The sequence below is a fragment of the Carassius gibelio genome, chromosome B19, assembly GCF_023724105.1.
Source record: "Carassius gibelio isolate Cgi1373 ecotype wild population from Czech Republic chromosome B19, carGib1.2-hapl.c, whole genome shotgun sequence".
Lineage (NCBI taxonomy): Eukaryota > Metazoa > Chordata > Actinopteri > Cypriniformes > Cyprinidae > Carassius > Carassius gibelio.
The window spans coordinates 36,282,946-36,305,150 of NC_068414.1; the positions used below are offsets into that span (position 1 = coordinate 36,282,946).

Genomic DNA, 22,205 nt, shown 5'->3' on the forward strand with positions numbered 1-22,205 from the left:
AGTTATTGATGGGTGAGAGTGATACGCGAAACTTGCTTCGGAGTCCCGATCTGAATCAAATGTTTTGCAAACTCACTCCAAATTCCTGATCCCAAATAATTCGCGAAATGTGCTTCAGAGTCCCGATCTGAATCAAATGTTTTGCAAATTCACTCCGAAGTGATCTCAAAGGATTCGCGAAATGCGCTTCGGAGTCCCGATCTATCAAATGTTTTGCAAACTCACTCAGAAGTCCTGATCTCAAATAATTCGCGAAAGGCGATTCGGAGTCCCGATCTGAATCAAATATTTTGCAAACTCACTCAGAAGTCCTGATCTCAAATGATTTGCGAAAGGCGCTTCGAGTCCCGAACTAGTTTTTTTTTTTAAAGAGTAGATTTAGAATAGTGACTGCTAAAGTTAGAGGGTCAAATAAATATATGATAAATAATAATAATAAAAAACAATGTAAACATAGTTAGGCTATTTAAGTTCCCCTCGCTCCACAAAAAATCATTTAAATTTAACAATATTTAGAAAATATAATTAAAAGATATAGATTCACAAGCCAAAAGAATGATCATTTTAGGCTAGAATGAAACTGAAACTAAAGTTGGGTCTCTCATTCGACACAAAATCAAATTTTTCTGTAAATATTATTTACGTACTTCACTCGCTTCCAATATCCACATAAAATAAAATGTTTTACATCAGGGCAGTAAGGTGATAATGCTTAACGGTACAGATTTTACTACATAAACACTGAGCAGTGTGTGTTTGTGTTTAAAGTTACTGTTTTTTATTATGATAATGAACAGACAAAGGTGATATATATATATATATATATATATATATATATATATATATATATATTCGTTGTTGTTGTTGTTATGGCCTATATCTGACATATTATTAAATGTGTTTTGTTGTTACTTTTTTGTCAGTTGTCCTATTTTTAGAGTAATTATTAATAGGCTAATAATAGGCCTATAATTAAATTTTTACGTAGCCTAATAATTAATTTATTCTTGAAATAAAATTTAAGGCTTTAGAATTAAGATGGACATTTTAACGACGTCTGCCAATCAGTAGCGGTTTTAGGCACGGGCGAACCTGGCAGCCGCCCGGGGTTCATTTTTTCGTGACACATTGGGGGCAGCAGCACGAGCAGATAAACAAAAAATCCTCTATGTCGCGAAGCGGTTTTTCGTCATTTATATCATTTCACTGTGTGTGGAATTGGCAAATTGGCGCTCCCTGCAGCTGCCGGCGCCCCTGCTTGCTGAAAATATCCACTGAAGCTTTGTGTTGTGAGAGAAGTGTAAGGGAGTGGGGCGAGAGGCGCGTGCGACATTTCACCTCTGGGTCTCTCTCAAATGGAACGGGCAGGGCGGGGGTGGACGGGGACGGGGGATCCACACTAGTAATATAATTAATAATAGGCTAAAGTCAGTCACACACCTCGACTTTCTTCCAAATAACGCACATTTCATTCATAATGTTATAATACATGCCTATAGCTCCTGCAAATTAAACTAGGTAATACAAAACGATTATGTGGTCATCAAGGTGAATTGGTTTAGCCTTGACTTCTGGTCCTGAGTGACAGTTGGGGGGATGGGAAATCTATTGATTGTCGAGTGCCAAATAAACAGAGATGGAGAAGAAAAGGTCAAAGCCAGGTGCCCAATTTCGAAAAAAAAGAAAAGAAGAAGAGGAGAAACGAGCAAAAGATAAAGGTATGCAACTATTGTCTCTGTATGATTACAGTATCCATTTCATGAATGAAGGGCTAATGTTAATTGGTGGTGGGTATAACTCTTTGTTAACCTTTTTGCTATGATGCTTGCTATGCTTATACAACAATAATTTGGTTTCAACTCAATCATGAGATCTAATTTATAATATTGTGCTCTGCAATAAAACTGTTAAAAGTTCAGTTATCATTTCCATCAGTTGGTTTAACATTAGGCCCTGTAAATAACCAACGGCATTTTATTTGCTACACAGTATGCTAAGTATTGTTTCCTAAGTATAGTTTTACAAGTCATAACTAAAAGTGTGTCATGCGTATAATTTGAGGCAGTAACCTAATGGCACCTCCATGAAAGTTGGATTGATATACAAATTTTGGTTGAAAAATATCCTGAAACCCAAAAAGATTTTGTTTTAGCCTATACATATAATTTAAAGTCATTTTATTTTTTTAAACAACTGAGTCCCAGTGACCATAGCATAACGTGAATAAAATATAATTTTTCAATGTATTTTTTTTACTATTTGTTTCTATGCTCTAAAAAATGTGAAGACATGGGGGAAAAAAATGAAATAAATGTTTTTATTTTCCGGGTCTAGGAGGATATAGCGTGTAATGACAGACATTTAGTGTGTAAGAGCATGTTTATGTAACCCTTCTTTTATGTTTTGAGTCAATTTGACCCTAGGCTGTTTTAGCTTTATAAAACATTATCCTATGGTCTTTTGATTTCAAATGCAATTAAATTGCAATTTCAGGGGCACTTCTAAAATATTCGAAAGGGGTCTCGCCCAGGGTGTATTTCAATGTAGAACGGCCACTGCTGCCAATGACCTCTTTTTGATGTCTTTTCAACAAGTTATTGCTGGGTGGCAGTGATTCGCGAAACTTGCTTCGGAGTCCCGATCTGAATCAAATGTTTTGCAAACTCACTCCAAATTCCTGATCCCAAATAATTCGCGCAAGGCGCTCCTGAGTCCCGATCTGAATCAAATCTTTTGCAAACTCACTCTGAAGTGATCTCAAATGATTCGCGAAATGCGCTTCGGAGTCCCGATCTGAATCAAATATTTTGCAAACTCACTCAGAAGTCCTGATCTCAAATGATTTGCGAAAGGCGCTTCCAGTCCCGAACTAGTTTTTTTTTTTTTTAAAGAGTAGATTTAGAATAGTGAATAAAGTTAGAGGGTCAAATAAATATATGATAAATAATAATAATAAAAAACAATGTAAACATAATTAGGCTATTTAAGTTCCCCTCGCTCCACAACAAATCCTTTAAATTTAACAGTATTTAGAAAATATAATTAAAAGATATAAATTCACAAGCCAAAACAAATAATCATTTTAGGCTAGAATGAAACTGAAACTAAAGTTGGGTCTCTCATTCGACACAAAATCAAATTTTTCTATAAATATTGTTTCCGTACTTCACTCGCTTCCAATATCCACATAAAAGAAAATGTTTTACATCAGGCCAGTAAGGTGATAAAGCTTAACGGTACAGATTTTACTACATAAACACTGAGCAGTGTGTGTTTGTGTTTAAAGTTACTGTTTTTTATTATGATAATGAACAGACAAAGGTGATAAAAATAAAAATATATATATTAAATATATATATATATATATATATATATATATATATATATATATATATATATATATATATATATATATATATATATATATATATATATATATTCGTTGTTGTTGTTATGGCCTATATCTGACGTATTATTAAATGTGTTTTGTTGTTACTTTTTTGTCAGTTGTCCTATTTTTAGAGTAATTATTAATAGGCTAATAATAGGCCTATAATTATATTTTTACGTAGCCTAATAATTAATTTATTCTTGAAATAAAATGTAAGGCTTTAGAATTAAGATGGACATTTTAACAACATCTGCCAATGACGTCTTTTTGATGTCTTTTCAACAAGTTATTGATGGGTGAGAGTGATACGCGAAACTTGCTTCGGAGTCCCGATCTGAATCAAATGTTTTGCAAACTCACTCCAAATTCCTGATCCCCAATAATTCGCGAAATGCGCTTCGGAGTCCCGATCTGAATCAAATATTTTGCAAACTCACTCAGAAGTGATCTCAAATGATTCGCGAAATGCGCTTATACACAAAATCAAAATTTTCTGTAAATATTATTTACGTACTTCACTCGCTTCCAATATCCACATAAAAGAAAATGTTTTACATCAGGGCAGTAAGGTGATAACGCTTAACGGTACAGATTTTACTACATAAACACTGAGCAGTGTTTGTTTGTGTTTAAAGTTACTGTTTTTTATTATGATAATGAACAGACAAAGCTTAACTGCACGCACATGCGGCGCCAGAGCAATCACTTGAACTTTTTTCCTTCTAACAGCAGAAGTACTACTCATAATACTTTGGCTAAATGGTTAAATAAATGTTCAATAATATCTTTAAAATATATTTGAATTTTGACACAAAAAACATTTTGTTACAACTAATCCCGCATTAGTTTGTGTCGGCACACCCCATGGCAAATTTGAACCAAAAGATTCAAATAAGAGGTTGAAATGAGATCAGATCCAAATTAATTAATCTCTAACATACCATTCCTATTTTTAGAACATTTTTTGTAACAAAATATCTGAAAAGATAGGTGTTTTTATTTGTAATTACAGAAGCAGTCAAAAAGTGGGGCAGCAAGGCCACCGATCACGTCATTTACAGTGCCGTGGGAAACCACCTTAAAAATGCCCGTGGGGTGCGTTTCCCAAAAGCATCGTTAGCCAACTATGGTTGCAAGTTCCGTCGTTACCAACGTAGTTCAAAGATTCGGTGTTTCCCGAAATTATAGTTCAAACGAACATTCGCAAACTGCATCGCAAACTTGTGTCGTTGGAACGACAGCTCTCCACCTGTGGTTAGAGGCATAGTTCGTTATTGCTGATGTGAGGAAGCAGTAAAGAATCCGCTGTATAGTGATAACTAAAGCGACAGTGAAATGAAAGCGCTTCTCCTTATCCGGGTGGATGAAGAAATTCGTCGTCATCTGAGAGGAACTTTTAGTGATGCAGTAACATATGATAAAATAACTGTTAACTGTCTCCGAGAGCAATGCATTCACAGGAAAAAGTCAGGTCATCAATAAACTGAAAATATTGCGTCTTAATATCTAAAAATAATAATAATAATTAATAAAAAACTACCATCACAAACGAAGTAGTAGTGGAAGTATTTCTTGTTCCTGTTATGACTTTTGTCAATCTATTTGGGGATCCTGCTACTCCACAAATCCTGTAGCTCTAAACCAGTGGATCTCAACCCAAGGCACGTCATGAAATCACACGCTGCCCACCATGCCGAACAAAATTAATAACTAAGTTTTACAACTTATTTTAGTTTTTACATAGGAAAAAACACATAGGGTACAAACGAAAAGTCGGAGCAGTGGAGAAGAGAAGAGTGCTGGACATTCGTCATCAACTTTAGGATGCAACTCACTTTAGGATGTTCAGCCCGTCTTTTTTCCCAATTCTCCCAAAACAGCTTATACTACTGTTTCAGCTATTAAAATAGTTCTGTTTTGTATGTTTGGAGCAGTTTTTGATCGTTAAACAGGACTATAAGTTTTGATTTTTAAAGCGGCAAGCACAAAGAGAGTTTGCATAGCCTATGTTTAATCAGTTTAGCCTTCTCAAATCATCATGAATTGTCTAAAATAAAATCTAAAGATATAAAACAGTTCAAGCATGTAACGATGTTTTAACATTAAACCCAGATACATGTGCGCTATATCGAATATTTTGTGCGGAGAGTGCAAGATAAAGCACGCTTTTACATATAGGTCCCAGCGCGATAATAATATAAAATAAAGAAATATAAAATAAAGAAAATAAACATGCTTTCTGCCATCTCGTCTTGAACAGGAGCGCTTACAAAAATAAAGCGAAACTCAACGAATACATGCCTCACAGACATGATAAATATAGAAAGCTTTAAATTACTAAATAATAAAAACAAACAACAAAAAATCTCAATACAATCATAATCCGTATAGAAGGTGCGTCGAGGAGATGAGTCAAGCAACTTCATCCTTGGCACACAGACTCAGAAAACACTAGTTTATTAGTAAATAATTCAAATATATTTTTACTATTTCCCTCTGTCATATTCATGGTAATTACTTTTTCCGGTGCTTTGGGACATCTTTTGAACTCAATTTGAACGCAGAACTGTTTATCTGCGCTGACAGACTATTTGATATGAATTTAGATCAATAAGCTACATTTGTGAACGCACCTTTTCTGCAATGTCGCGCGTTTTACAGACTGCAATTTACAATCGCAATTTCATTGTGCTATTAATCCTTCCAAGCCGATTTTCAATAAATTGGTCAGCTCCCGACAGCATCGGGTGTTTTATTAATGGTGAGTATAATTATTCAAACCAGTCGTCTATTACGATGTCTCCATAACAAAAGCAGAATACTAAAGTTTGAAACAAAAAGGAAACCATCAACAGAAATACTGAACACGTATTACCCTCCATGTTTAAAAATACAAGCGCAGCTGTTTAGAGGTGACGTCACAGAATTTACCGTCCGGGCTTCACCTGGGGCGGGGTTGCACGTGCAGCCCCACCCCACACCTACTCTGATTGGTTCAATCGTCTTTCATAGACATACTGATAGGAAATGTGTGCCTAGTCGGTGTAGGACCGAGAATGCTGTTTAAAAGCTAAAAACGCTGTAAAGTTTTTCAAAGCCTTTACTATAATTAAGTTTTTTATTGTTAACTTGACTCACTGTGTCTGATTTATTGAATCAAGAGATGTTGCTGCAAGTTTACTCTTCTTGACCAGATTAATTCACAGATTAATAATTGGGACATTCTAAAAGCACGATTAACGTGAAAGTACGTGGCTTTATGCATTAAAACAGTGTTTTAAAAAATCTAAACTCAGTAAACAAATTATTAATAAAACATTCTATTCACAGACAAGTAGATATGAGCACAGAATAAGAACACAACACGTTTAATTTCCACCCATAATCTGCTTGTCTGTAAATAAAATGTGTTATTAAAAAAGTTTGGTCTTTTTAAAACACGTTTTAATGCATTAGGCACGTTACGCGTTTTGTTTTTAGTCTAATGGTTTTCTACGGGAGGAAAATGCTAAACACGTAATTAAACACATTGCATTCTTATTCTGGACTCATCTGCCTGTCAATGATTAGAATGCTTTATTATTAATTTGTTTACTGAGTTTGGTCTTTTAAAAACACTGTTTTAATGCATTAAGCCACATTAACGTATATGTCCCGAATCATTTCAGCTGATTGAAAAGAATCGGCTCAATGGTCACAAAATGGTTATCGGAGAAGATACCAATTTAATATAAATAGATGATACTTTATAAAGTTTATCTCAATATTTGACAGTGGCTGTGAGACTGCACTAAAATATAAGAGCACAATTATCATGAAATTGTGTTCGTTACTATAGCAATGGTTTACAGGTATGTCCTTTCAGAATCATCACTGGCTGATAGAAACTAGGCTATGAAATGATAAGTAAGTTTATATACAGTATTGTTCAAAATAATAGCAGTACAATGTGACTAACCAGAATAATCAAGGTTTTTCGTATATTTTTTTATTGCTACGTGGCAAACAAGTTACCAGTAGGTTCAGTAGATTCTCAGAAAACAAATGAGACCCAGCATTCATGATATGCACGCTCTTAAGGCTGTGCAATTGGGCAATTAGTTGAATTAGTTGAAAGGGGTGTGTTCAAAAAAATAGCAGTGTGGCATTCAATCACTGAGGTCATCAATTTTGTGTAGAAACCGGTGTGAATCAGGTGGCCCCTATTTAAGGATGAAGCCAACACTTGTTGAACATGCATTTGAAAGCTGAGGAAAATGGGTCGTTCAAGACATTGTTCAGAAGAACAGCGAAAATGATAGGCTGTTCAGCTAAAATGATCTCCAAAGCCTTAAAATAGAGAGCAAAACCAGAGAGACGTGGAAGAAAACGGAAGACAACCATCAAAATGGATAGAAGAATAACCAGAATGGCAAAGGCTCAGCCAATGATCACCTCCAGGATGATCAAAGACAGTCTGGAGTTACCTGTAAGTACTGTGACAGTTAGAAGACGTCTGTGTGAAGCTAATCTATTTTCAAGAATCCCCCGCAAAGTCCCTCTGTTAAAAAAAAGGCATGTGCAGAAGAGGTTACAATTTGCCAAAGAACACATCAACTGGCCTAAAGAGAAATTGAGGAACATTTTGTGGACTGATGAGAGTAAAATTGTTCTTTTTGGGTCCAAGGCCCACAGGCAGTTTGTGAGACGACCCCCAAACTCTGAATTCAAGCCACAGTACACAGTGAAGACAGTGAAGCATGGAGGTACAAGCATCATGATATGGGCATGTTTCTCCTACTATGGTGTTGGGCCTATTTATCGCATACCAGGGATCATGGATCAGTTTGCATATGTTAAAATACTTGAAGAGGTCATGTTGCCCTATGCTGAAGAGGACATGCCCTTGAAATGGTTGTTTCAACAAGACAATTACCCAAAACACACTAGTAAACGGGCAAAGTCTTGGTTCCAAACCAACAAAATTAATGTTATGGAGTGACCAACCCAATCTCCAGACCTTAATCCAATTGAGAACTTGTGGGGTGATATCAAAAATGCTGTTTCTGAAGCAAAACCAAGAAATGTGAATGAATTGTGGAATGTTGTTAAAGAATCATGGAGTGGAATAACAGCTGAGAGGTGCCACAAGTTGGTTGACTCCATGCCACACAGATGTCAAGCAGTTTTAAAAAACTGTGGTCATACAACTAAATATTAGTTTAGTGATTCACAGGATTGCTAAATCCCAGAAAAAAAAATGTTTGTACAAAATAGTTTTGAGTTTGTACAGTCAAAGGTAGACACTGCTATTTTTTTGAACACACCCCTTTCAACTAATTGCCCAATTGCACAGCCTTAAGAGCGTGCATATCATGAATGCTGGGTCTTGTTTGTTTTCTGACAATCTACTGAACCTACTGGTAACTTGTTTGCCACGTAGCAATAAAAAATATACTAAAAACCTTGATTATTCTGGTTAGTCACGTTGTACTGCTATTATTTTGAACAATACTATATATATATATATATATATATATATATATATATATATATATTTGAATTAGAACACAAAGGCACACTGTAAACATCAACTTTTGGTCTCTGCCATTTTTCGGCAAGCGAATGAACGCTAGCGCCTTCACTGGAAAATAAATTGAGATCTGGGATTCGGAGCGAGTTCGCAAAACAACTGATTCAGGGCCGGGTTTCCCGATAACGATGTATCTTAGCTCTTAAGAGCGTTTTCTACGTGCAAACTTACGAACGCTCGCAGCAATTCCACGAGCGTTTCCCAAAAATGCACTTAACATGAACGCGCGAGAACGCGCTCTACGTGCTACTTACGAGTCGCTGTCCATTCGCGAAGTGCTAAAATTTAACCTTATATGGAGTCGTATTCTGAACGTTTAACCTAATAATTGTCATCTGTTTTGGATTACCAATCAATACAATCAAGTCTATATAAAGCACATACATACAGACGGAGACACTGACAAAATAGCTGAAAAAAAACAAAAACAAGAAAAGATACCTTTCAAAAGGATGAAATTAATGTCCTCTTAGAGGAGATAGAGATTTGTGTTTTTTTTATCTTGTTTTCCACTTTTTATTTATTTCATTTATAAATTCATGTAAACAAAAAACGAGTACAATAAAGTGTACAATAAAGTACAATCAAAATATTATTATATTACTGGCGTTGCAGTGTGTTAAATCTAGATAAAAGTGTAATCTGCCGGTTGTCCTGCAGGTGTCCTCATAAATCTGTCTTCTTACGATGCACTTGGGGATGTACGATTACTCCAGAGCACTCGTAGATCTACGAAGATTTTCAAGTGCTACTTAAGCTACGATGCTTTTGGGAAACAGACCGTAATATTAAGATCAATCGTACGATCGTTTTTACGATCAACTTAGGCTTACGATGCTTTTGGGAAACGCAGCCCAGGGCCGGGTTTCCCGATAACGATGTATCTTAGCTCTTAAGAGCGTTTTCTACGTGCAAACTTACGAACGCTCGCAGCAATTCCACGAGCGTTTCCCAAAAATCTACTTAACATGAACGCGCGAGAACGCGCTCTACGTGCTACTTACGAGTCGCTGTCCATTCGCTAAGTGCTGAAATTTAACCTTATATGGAGTCGTATTCTGAACGTTTAACCTAATAATTGTCATCTGTTTTGGATTACCAATCAAGACAATCAAGTCTATATATAAAGCACCTGCATACAGGCGGAGACACTGACAAAATGGCTGAACAAAAAAAAACAAGAAAAGATACCTTTCAAAAGGATGAAATTAATGTCCTCTTAGAGGAGATAGAGAAAAACAAAGATGTGATTTTAACCAGATTTAAAGGACACCATACTAACCCCTAAGAAAAACAAAACATCTGGGAGGACATTGCTACCGAACTAACTGCAACCAGGGGTGTTCAAAGGTCAGGGAAGGAGGTCCGCAAGAAGTGGCAGGATTTTGCAAGCCTGGCAACAAGGAAGAGGGCACTGCAGAGGACTGCAATTAAAAAAACAGGTGGTGGGACCCTAACTCAACCTGAGCCTGAGCCTGAACCTGAGTCAGGTCCTTCATGCTCAGAGGAACCATCAGTTTCATCTGCCATCTCCGAGCACCTACCATCTCCTAGTCCTCCAAAAAACCCTCCCAGGCCACAGCCTCCATCTTCAGTTCATTCAGTTCTTTTGTTCATTCATTTAATTTAGATGTTTTTTATCTTGTTTTCCCCTTTTTTTTATTTCATTTATAAATTCATGTAAACACAAAAACGAGTACAATAAAGTGTACAATAATACAATCAAAATATATATTACTCGCGTTGCAGTGTGTTAAATCTAGATAAAAGTGTAATCTGCCGGTTGTCCTGCAGGTGTCCTCATAAATCTGTCTTCTTACGATGCACTTGGGGATGTACGATTACTTCAGAGCACTCGTAGATCTACGAAGATTTTCAAGTGCTACTTAAGCTACGATGCTTTTGGGAAACAGACCGTAATATTAAGATCAATCGTACGATCGTTTTTACGATCAACTTAGGCTTACGATGCTTTTGGGAAACGCAGCCCTGATCGGGCACCCGATTCGAACGTTATCACTCGATTGAATGGGGCGTTATCAGCGGTTATCAGCCCATAGAAATGGGCCAGGAGGGGCCTCCTGTGCCTACTAGTAGGCTCAGAAGGCCGTGATCATCCATCCAAATGGTTGATCACCCACAAATATACAAGAGAAGACTCCAGATCCAATCCCAGAATTCCTGCTCACCTGTAATCGGAAGTCTACTGGACGAAAGCGGCAACGTTGCGATATTTCCTGCTTAATATTTTCAGGTAAGACTATTAAAATTATAAAAATGAGCATTTAAACTGTAATGGAAAACAATGCATACACTCGTATTGCGTGTCATGATTGTTGTTATGAGATAACCGTATTGCGATGTATCTGCAAACGTTATCGCTAGACAATATTACGTTATTAGCGTGTTGTTACGTTAACGTTGCATGCTTTATTATGTGAGCATTAACGTTGCTAATATGAGTGTGTATTTACGCCTGAAGCTAATGGGGGAATTAAGTTTCTAGTTAAACTGTCAAAATTACTTTTTACACTCATACCGGCTTATTGCATATTGTGAATGCTCGATAACGCCTCACTGAAGCCGGATCATTGGACTAATGTAACCCATATTGACTTGAGGGAAATATTAAACACAAGACGTATTTTTTGGAAATTTGTTTGGAAACCTTGGGATCTTGACTAGAGTGTAAAATAAAGTTCTGTGGGTTTGAACCAAGCTTGGCTGGATTTGATCCTATATCAGGAAGCTTTGGATCTGTCTTTCTATCTATATACCTACTCAAAAAAATAAAGGGAATACTTAACAACACAATATAACCCACAAGTGTTCCCTTTATTTTTTTTTGAGCAGTTTATATATATAGCTAGCTAGCTGTGTATCTATTTATATAATCTATCTAGCTCGATGTGTATTTATCTATCTATCTATCTATCTTGCAATCTATATATCTAGCTAGCTGTATCTAACTATTGCACCAAATATCCCTCATCTGACTGCATCCCATTTTCACTCATGTGTTTCTGTCTTTTAGGCTGTGATAAGAAGTACGGTACGGGTTGCACTTTGCTTTATGTAATAATTGTCAAATATTTTGATTTCAGATATGGGAAAAGCACTTAAGATGACCCCACGTTTCAGGAACGTTAAAATTAAGTTGGTGAGGAGGTCTATCGCGGGCCCTGCGAAGTTTTCTTACCTCAGTCAAGGTCTTCCCCAGCCCAGCTACAAACAGACCCACTCTTCCGACCCTTCTATTACATCTCAACCTGCTGAACCTGATGATGCGACACAAGCTGTTCTGAGAGTGCATACAGTAAGGCAAAGAAGAGAGAGCTTCATGTCTGGGATGCAGTCAAGGATGAGATGCTTAAGGTGACGTTTGAATGTTCAGCATCAGTCACTACCCAGTGTGCTGTCTGCCGAGAACATGCTGATTATAGGTGCATTGAGTGCAGCTCCACTGCAGTGTTTTGTGAGGTTTGCCTGAAGAGGATTCACAGAAATTCACTGCATCTTCCTGAAAAGTGGAATGTAAGAACAGTAGCATACAGTCTTACATTGCTATTGCTATACTTGCATACAGACAGCAAACTCACAGTAACGTCAACAGATTCATAAGATACTTCAAATTGTTTTGGCACTATGCAGTATCAACTGTTAGTGTCACAAGTTTGTTGTTTTAAAAACATTAGAGCTATCCATCTTTCTTACAGAGTGTTTACTATGAGCCATCCTCCCTGGGGTTATTCTTATATTTACCTGAAGCCCATGGCACCCATGCTGTGTACACAAAGGACATGAAGATCATTGTCAGCACAGGTTTGTCATTTTACCTGATACAAAATCTTAATGTATTTAATTTTATTGACAGGTTAAGGAATTCAATCCTATTACATGTGGAGTAATGATTTCCTTTAAAGAATTAATCAAAGTTGTTTGTTGATTCCAATAAATACAAACATTAAGTTATATGTGACACACTCAAGTGATTTAGTCTATACTATATAAACTAAATGTATAGTTTATATACTATCATGATGGGTAAAAATGTATAGCCTGAATCCACTGTAAGTCGCCTTGGATAAAAGCGTCTGCTAAATGCATACATTTAATTTAATTTATACTGATATGGTAGTCTCTATAGTACTACTAGGTTATGTTTTTATGTTATTTTGCTCTTTATATTTGGCAGGACGGCTCTGCACCGTTACAGTCACCATTTGTGCGTGTGAACCAGAAACCTGTACTCTGCTGAGGTATGGGCTCTGACCAGACAGCCTTCTCCATCCCTCTGCTAGAGCTTTCTGTTTCTCTGTCACTGGAGTGTCAGGTTTCTATTGAGGGTTTTTGCAACACCCCATATCCCATTTTAGGCATCACCACTTCCGACAAAGAGGTTTGGTTGATATTTGCCCACAATTAAATGATGGAACAATATGCCCAGCATGTCCAAAGGTTGGTTATAATTCCAGCGTGGTTCTTGTTTGATTAAACTAATGGCATAGAATTAAAATCTGAATTAATATCAAACTAAGTTAATTTGTTTATGTAGTATTATAATAGAAGTAATAGTATAAATGTATAAACCTGGTGCGGGTACAAAACCAGTGTTACTGTAAGTGTTTGTTTTCCAGGCGGATGGAGATATGATTGTCACATTGGATGCAAACTTTGGCCTTGTGAGGAAGCAAAGCTCTGGGACAAGTGCGGTTGATCCATTACACGGAACCCGCGTGTTTAGAGGAATACCTGCTATCACATCTTGACAGCTCAAAGCCTCAAGAGGTTAATCATTGTTGCAGAATTTCATGGCCTGAGTCCATGAAATATTAATTCAAATTGTGAAAAAAGATCACTCTTCCTCCCATAAATCTATGTTTTCCTCTATCTTTAGGACTGCAGTAAGCTGCTCTCATTCAAGGTCTCCAACAGCTGGAAAGAAAATGACATCAAGCCACTGTGATGTTTCACCCACATATAATATAATATAATATAATAGAATAGAATAGAATAGAATAGAATAGAATAGAATAGAATTATAATATATATATATATATATAATTTAATTACTTTACTGCGTTACTTGTGCGGACATGTTGTTTTACTAGGTCTGATCTATTTTAAAGCTTAGGCACTGTATTTAAGCATACATATCCCCACTAGTCTGTCTGTATGAGTACAAAATGAAAAAATAAACTGTCTATAATTGTTACTGTACAAGCACAGTAAAATATTTATATAAAAAATATTGCACTACTGTTATTTTGCATAGAATACATTGTTCAACAGTATTTTTGCACACTCATCCAACTGTATTTATTACCACTGTTCTCACGTTCCTGCTGTTCATAATATATATATATATATATATAATCCTTCATTGCTCTGTTCATAATGTACATACAATCCCTAAATTGCATTCATATTTATATTCTGTATATACTCTGATCAATATTGTATATAGCAACTCCACTGTACTTTCTGTATATCATAGCTTCACTTACTCTGCACTTTTATGTATATAAAACACTATATTCTTGCACTTCCGGTTAGATGCTAACTGCATTTCATTAGCTTTGTACTTGTACTCTGCATAATGACAATAAAGTTGAATCTAATCTAATCTAAAAAAAAATGTGTTTACCATAATGTAATATGTTATTTACTGTAATGTACAAATGTGTGGGAGGTGTTTTGTTTTTTGTGAGCTCACCATCAAAATCCCCTTCGACTGAGTTGAAATGACAATACATTATTGGATCTTGAATCCTCTGAAGCAACTATGAGTTTGTAAAAACATAAAATAAAAGGGAACATAGAGGTGTATTGACTCTACGAGTTAAAGCCATGTTTTCAGCCATGGTGCTCTGCACTTATTCACAGCACATTTAAAGTCAATGAAAAGTAATTTACTTAAAAAATGACATACAATGAATTTACAGTCAAAATCCGTATGTGACAGTGTGCCACATTCAGTATGTTCCTACATAACTGTTACTGGCTTGAAATTCTCCAGATCCAAGTCTATGTAATTGAACACTTTTTTATATTCTTCCCATTGGCTGTTTTCGTTTTATTTTCACTTTCTTAGTTCAGTGAATGTATATTACATTTAGTTTGTTCGTTGTTCGTTGCCATGGTGGTTACGCTGCTATCGCTGAAACCACGTGGCTTGCATAACGTAGTATTGCATAACGCCCAAAAGTATTTTATTCACAAGACAATTTTATTAAAATGATAAATTCAACAATTGTCCACGAAAAAACAACAACAAACAGATAACTCAACAATACGATATGTTAATATAACTTTTGCACATTTCTCCTTCGATTCAGATAAATAAATTTTTGGTAGCAGAAGGTTAGGGAAGTACATTGTGTTGTGGGCGGGGTTTGCGGGTTGTACATTTCGGCTAAAAAATCTTAAATAAACAAATATATTTAGATTTTCTTAACGTAAATCATCTAGATGCAGTGTAATTAATCGATTGGTTGCACTAGATATTTGATATATTCAGTAGATATATCATTTTACAACCCTAATTCGCAAACCAGATAAACTACAACTGCAGTGCTTGATTTGTATCAAGCTGCATTGCGTAGCTTTAGGGAATTGTAGTTTTTTTTTAAATCGTGTATTTCTTAGAATTGGATATTGCAAATAGTGAGTTGAGAGTACAGTGTGGAGTTTGGGCGGATTGTAAACATATCTATGTAATCAGATTTTAAATGTCTAAATTTTAAATGGGTTTAAACAACTTTTAACCAGATTTGACAATATCCCAAGCTGTTGACTATATTCACATGATAAATGAGATCAAGAGCTCTCTATAACAGTTGGCCCCATGTGTGTAGACCTTTTTATTGCTTAATTATAAGCCTTCAAATATGCACCAAGGTGATGTTTCAAAGATCTGTATTTCAAAACAGAAGCCATGTAGAATCTTCATACTTACATATGTTACTCTCCAGGTCAAGACCTTTCTAACAATGTATGTGGTTTAGCTCTACAACAAAGTTTCAATTTTCTCATTTCACATGCACAAGCCATCTCGGGTGTAGTTTCAGAGAGCTATTTGAAGGCTCAATAGCCATAGCCTATATAAAAAGAAGCTATTTGCTTGTTTGTTTGTTTCTGACTTTGTAAACAGATTTATGAACCCACAACATGACACATACGTTGTCCGCACACACACACAGACTCATTTTGCATTTCTGTTTGGTACACACATGGCTTATATATATATAATCTAATTATGGGATGGTTCACCCAAAAATGAAAATTCTGTCATCATTTACTCACCCTCATGTATTTCCAAACCTGTATGAGTTGCTTTCTTATGTTGTACATATAATAAGGTAATTTGAAGATTGCTGGTAAAAGTTTTTACAAGGTTTCTGAGCAGAAGATGGTTAAATGTTTTCTCAGTCACCAAAACTCATGTGTCATTTAAAAAGCATGTTTGAAAGCATGTCAATTAATTTCTTTGCATTCATCTAGATGCAATGTAATTAAAAGTTTGGCTATACTAGCTATTTTATATTTTCAGTAAATATATAATTTTACAACCCTAATTTGCAAACCAGATAAACTAATCAGATTTTAAATGTATAATTAATTATATATAATAAACATAATTGTGACCGACAGCACTTTGAATTAAATGTAGTCTACCCACGGCAGACAACTGCAAACAAAAGTGGAACACACCAGTCCTCCCTCACATAAACTGACAATAAACTTTATTTATCTGAATCCAAGGAGAAACTATTGATATCCTTAACACAGATAAAATGATACCCTTCACATTTTCTCTTAAATGTTTATCGTTAAAATAAAAGCGTAACAGTAATTGTGAAGAAAATACTTCAGAGTGGAAGTAAGCAATGCCATAGAAACCATTTAAATTTAAAATAAATTGTAGTGTTCAGCTGTGTACCAGTTTCTACAAGTACCAGTAACCATCTTTTCAATATATTTTTTGCCAAGCATCTCCTACTGACAGCAAAACTGTGAAAAATGTAAACTTATGTGAAGCATCTAATTATAACATGAAATCATACTCTGACCCACTGTTGTGAATATTATGGTGAGGTCCTTGCTAAAACCCAGCCCTACTGAACCAATTTTGAAACAGGTGTATATATATATATATATATATATATATATATATATATATATATATATATATATACATACACATATATATATATATATATATATATATATATATATACATATATATATATATATACATACATACATACATACATACATACATACATATATATATGTAAAAAAAGCATGTAGACTCAATTCAGTACAATATAACTTTATTGGTCCCCACATAAGTCCAGTATAAAGGAGACCACATTGATGGTGCCAACAAACAACAATAAATAAAAATTGGGGGGAATGAAAATAACAAAAAGATCACAATTTTCTTCTTACGTGTGAAGTATGGTCATTACAATGAATTTGCAGACTATGTATGTATTGTGTGTGTGTGTGTGTGTTTGTATGGATGGGTTGGGGGCCGTCAACACAGTAAAAACAACCCAAACAAGTAACAAGATACATCTTCAGGGTGTTTGCATGGTGTCTTGAGACTGGTAGTGAACGCACATGTTCTTTTTAAAGCCACATGCTGTGTGTGACCATGATTGGCACACTGTGCACTGAGACCATGAACGCCACTTCTTTCTTGCATTCTTCTTCTTATCATCAAAATGGACGTGGCAGACACAGCACAAATTGCCTCCATCTACCAAAGAAAAAACACAAATATTTTGAAAGTCAAGCCAGTTAGTTTAAATCATACTCATCACTATATTTAAAGCAACATCTCAAAGGCAGCGTGTTCATTTTTAACTGTTGCCAAAGGAATATGTGGGTATTGCACATCAATTGATCTCAGATCTTGCTGATAATCAATCATAAGATAAAAGCAGGTTTTCCTGAGTTCCATTTCAGAAAGTGGCTTTAGGAAAACTCTGGGTTTTTCGTTTCAGAAATGGATGTAAATCAAACCTGAGACAGGGGGGTAACTAAATTTTAATTTAAGAAATCTCATGACCACTTTGTTATTCAGCTGCTTCCAGTTTGAGATGGTGGTATGAGTCTTTGACAATTTCTTCAATGTGAGAATATTTGATGTTGATAGCCTTGGAATATTTTTGTAACAAACTCATTTGAAATTATGATAAAAACTAGAGATAAACAATCCAGTTGTCTAACACAATGTCTTGCTCACACCACAATTGCTGTTGATCATCCTTCCATCTAATAATTTAAGAATACCACTAATGCTTAGCAAATGAACCTCTAACTTCAGCTTCTTTAAGTCCATTGTAATTCGGGCATCCCTCACCTCAGGGTTTAGTGTCCTGTGCCTGCCCATGTGCCCTCAGTGCTGCTGCCTCTTGAATGTATTTCTGCTTTGCATCTTCCCCCAATGTGGCGCACCTGCCCTTAATATCATTCATTGTGCCTGAGGAAAAACCTAACGCATTAGAGTCAGCATCTCCTTTCTAAAGTAAATTCATACAATGCAATCAGTACTTGGGTTGTGAAAACCATTTATCTGTAACAACTCTGTAAAAACAAGATAACGTGCAAAGTAGATGACCTGATGATTCTTTTCAATACACTCAGCATTCTTAAACTGATGAATGTAATTTGTGTGAGTGAAGTACTTCCCAAATACTATCATGAAAATCTGTTTCATGACGTTTCATGACCCTCATAAACCTTATGTCAAAAAGGCCACCATGTATGAAAAGAAACAATTTAGTATAAAAAAAATAAAAACAGTCTTTAAATTTTGTTTCTCACCTTTGTTTTTGAATTTGTCCCTACAAAAAAGATTGTAAGGCGACAGCTCTCTAATGTGAACTTTGGCCTTTGATGGCCGGGGCTCAGACGAAGCATTAGTCATTTGTGATCTTTTGTAATTACCAATCCAGTTCTGAAAAACAAAAAAATAGCAAAAAGGTATTACACCAATTAAACCGAATGTTAACAAAACACATCATTTATACAAGCAGTGCAGCAGAATGATTTATTTATTTGACATGATGTTTGTTAGTGTGGCACAAAAGTAAACCTTATTTCTACGACACTGGTGTCCAAACCAGTAACTGATGCAGCTCTTGGGATTAATTCTGAACCAACTCGTGTCATTCCATCCTTAAAACATGATTTCAGGGTTTCCTTTTGATTCCCATTAATGGGAGTTCTCTCTTGTTGAATAACAACAAATAAAGAAATAGATAGTCAGTAATAAATCAGTAATAAAAAAATACATTTTGCAGATCATACCATCGTTCTCAGACACTCTTGCCTAATGCTTCTAGATTAGTAACTGTACAGCTTATCTCTCTCGGCCAACTTCAACCTAAAACACAGACAGAGAGAAACTTTCACAAGACAGATTTGTGAACAATAAATTCTAAACAGCCCAAAACCAAATTTTGGATAGTTCAACAAAGACATAGAGCATGGAAGTAATAAAACAAACTTGCCACAGAAGTCCTTGCAACCAGCTGGAAATGTATGCTGTAAAGGGAGACAAAAAATTTAGGTAAAAAGAAATTAATGTAACACAGGCAGGCAGACAGACAGACCTTTGGGTTTTATTTTTCAAGTTCAAGATAGATAGATAAATTATATAAATATATACACAGCTAGCAAGCTTTAGAGAGAGAGTGAGAAAGAAAGAGAGAGACAGATAGACACAGACAGACAGCTAAATATATATATATATATATATATATATATATATATATATATATATATATAAATTATATAAATATATACACAGCTAGCTAGCTATAGAGAGAGAGAGAAAGAGAGAGACAGACAGACAGACAGACAGACAGCTAGCTATATATATATATATATATATATATATATATATATATATATATATATATAAATTATATAAATATATACACAGCTAGCTAGCTATAGAGAGAGAGAGAAAGAGAGAGACAGACAGACAGACAGACAGCTAGCTATATATATATATATATATATATATATATATATATATATATATATATATATATATATATATATAAATTATATAAATATATACACAGCTAGCAAGCTTTAGAGAGAGAGTGAGAGAGAAAGAGAGAGACAGACAGATAGACACAGACAGACAGACAGATAGACAGACAGATAGATAGATAGATCCAAACCCACAGAACTTTATTTTACACTCTAGTCAAGATCGCAAGGTTTCCAAACATCCGTAAAATACACCTTGTTTAATATTTCCCTCAAGTCAATATGGGTTACATTAGTCCAATGATCCGGCTTCAGTGAGGCGTTATCGAGCATTCACAATATGCAATAAGCCGGTATGAGTGTAAAAAGTAATTTTGACAGTTTAACTAGAAACTTAATTCCCCCATTAGCTTCAGGCGTAAATACACACTCATATTAGCAACGTTAATGCTCACATAATAAAGCATGCAACGTTAACGTAACAACACGCTAATAACGTAATATTGTCTAGCGATAACGTTTGCAGATACATCGCAATACGGTTATCTCATAACAACAATCATGACACGCAATACGAGTGTATGCATTGTTTTCCATTACAGTTTAAATGCTCATTTTTATAATTTTAATAGTCTTACCTGAAAATATTAAGCAGGAAATATCGCAACGTTGCCGCTTTCGTCCAGTAGACTTCCGATTACAGGTGAGCAGGAATTCTGGGATTGGATCTGGAGTCTTCTCTTGTATATTTGTGGGTGATCAACCATTTGGATGGATGATCACGGCCTTCTGAGCCTACTAGTAGGCACAGGAGGCCCCTCCTGGCCCATTTCTATGGGCTGATAACCGCTGATAACGCCCCATTCAATCGAGTGATAACGTTCGAATCGGGTGGATCGGGACTCCGAAGCGCGTTTCGCGAGTCATTTGAGACACTTAAAAACACTTAATTACCATTGTTTATTTCTATAGCAAATGTCATACACTTGCAATGAAGCTAAAAATATAAACAACTACATCATGTTGATATCCTATATTTTTACAATAAAACTACGACAAACATGTCTTCTAATATCCTCAGTTGTTGCGTATACGAGCTGCAACGAACACATCTGTACATTATTTTCCTTGAAGCCATTGTGGAGGTTCACTTTAATACCGCGTGCTTTATATACACATTGCTGCTGATTGGACTGCAGTTCTGACACACCCACCAAACAAGAGAAAACGCATCTCAAACCCCGTTGCACGCCGTTTCCAGGAAACATGATGTTCAACACGGAAACCGTAGCAAAACGTTGCGCACCGTTTTGAACTTGAACATGCCCCTGATCTTTCAAGCGGATTTGCAAAACATTTGATTCTATCATGTCATTTAAATAAAGAGAAAAGAGGTTTAGAGACAGATTTTTGTTAATAGTCTGTTAGTAATCCCACAGTTCATAGTATCAGTAACTGTATAATTTAGTAAGGGAAAATTAAAACAAAATAGGATGAGTTTCAATTTTTATTTTATTTTTGTAGCAATGGTCATCTTAACCTCTGTGCAGTGTTCAGGGTATTTCAGGACCCCAAATTAAATTCTAATTCTAATTCTGCATCATACAAGTGTTTATTTGAGTTGAATATGTCGATAATCATGTAAGTAAACGAAGCCATAATTTGATAAGTTTACATTTACATTTATTCATTCAGCAGACGCTTTTATCCAAAGCGACTTACAAATGAGGATAAAAAACAACACAACAAAAAGAGCAACAAAAAGTTTATAATCAAGAATAAACAAGATGCAAGCAAAATGAAGGCAGATATTGTCTGATGTGTTAAGAAATATTATAAAATAAAAATGCTAAAAATTTTGCCAAAATGTTTGACTCAAAAAGTCCAGATGATTCAAGCTGTTGGTAACAGCAGCAGCAGAAATTATTAACCGTAAATTAAAACATTTAAAACTCTGATTCCTCGATTTAAAAAAAAAAAAAATGTAGCAAAACATTAGATTCAGATGATATGTAGAACTCTCTGTGATTATCAGTGTCAGACTCTGTGTGTTGTTTTGTCCGGGGCTCGTGGGACAGGCGTACTACTCTGACTGTGACGTCATCATCCTGGGGAGGGACTTTTAGAGGATTCAGATCATCCCAGGAGCCAAACACGGGAACATCCAGGTGGACACACACACACACACACACACACGCAAACACACACACACACACACACACAACT

The 22,205-nt window shown here is 35.6% G+C and overlaps 1 protein-coding gene and 2 long non-coding RNA genes across 3 annotated transcripts in view; 1 reads left to right on the forward strand and 2 right to left on the reverse strand.

Moving 5' to 3' along the window:
- LOC127978676 (semaphorin-6D) overlaps positions 1-22,205 on the reverse strand; it is a 276,967-nt gene that overhangs the window by 73,021 nt on the left and 181,741 nt on the right. The window lies entirely within an intron of this gene.
- Positions 10,959-14,339, forward strand: LOC127978708 (uncharacterized). The gene is made up of 5 exons (XR_008158612.1): positions 10,959-11,217; positions 12,068-12,497; positions 12,680-12,785; positions 13,159-13,751; positions 13,861-14,339. It is a non-coding gene; the product is annotated as an uncharacterized LOC127978708 (long non-coding RNA).
- On the reverse strand, positions 17,278-20,871 carry LOC127978700 (uncharacterized). The gene is made up of 3 exons (XR_008158600.1): positions 20,618-20,871; positions 18,337-18,456; positions 17,278-17,730 (listed from the first exon to the last, which is right to left on the reverse strand). It is a non-coding gene; the product is annotated as an uncharacterized LOC127978700 (long non-coding RNA).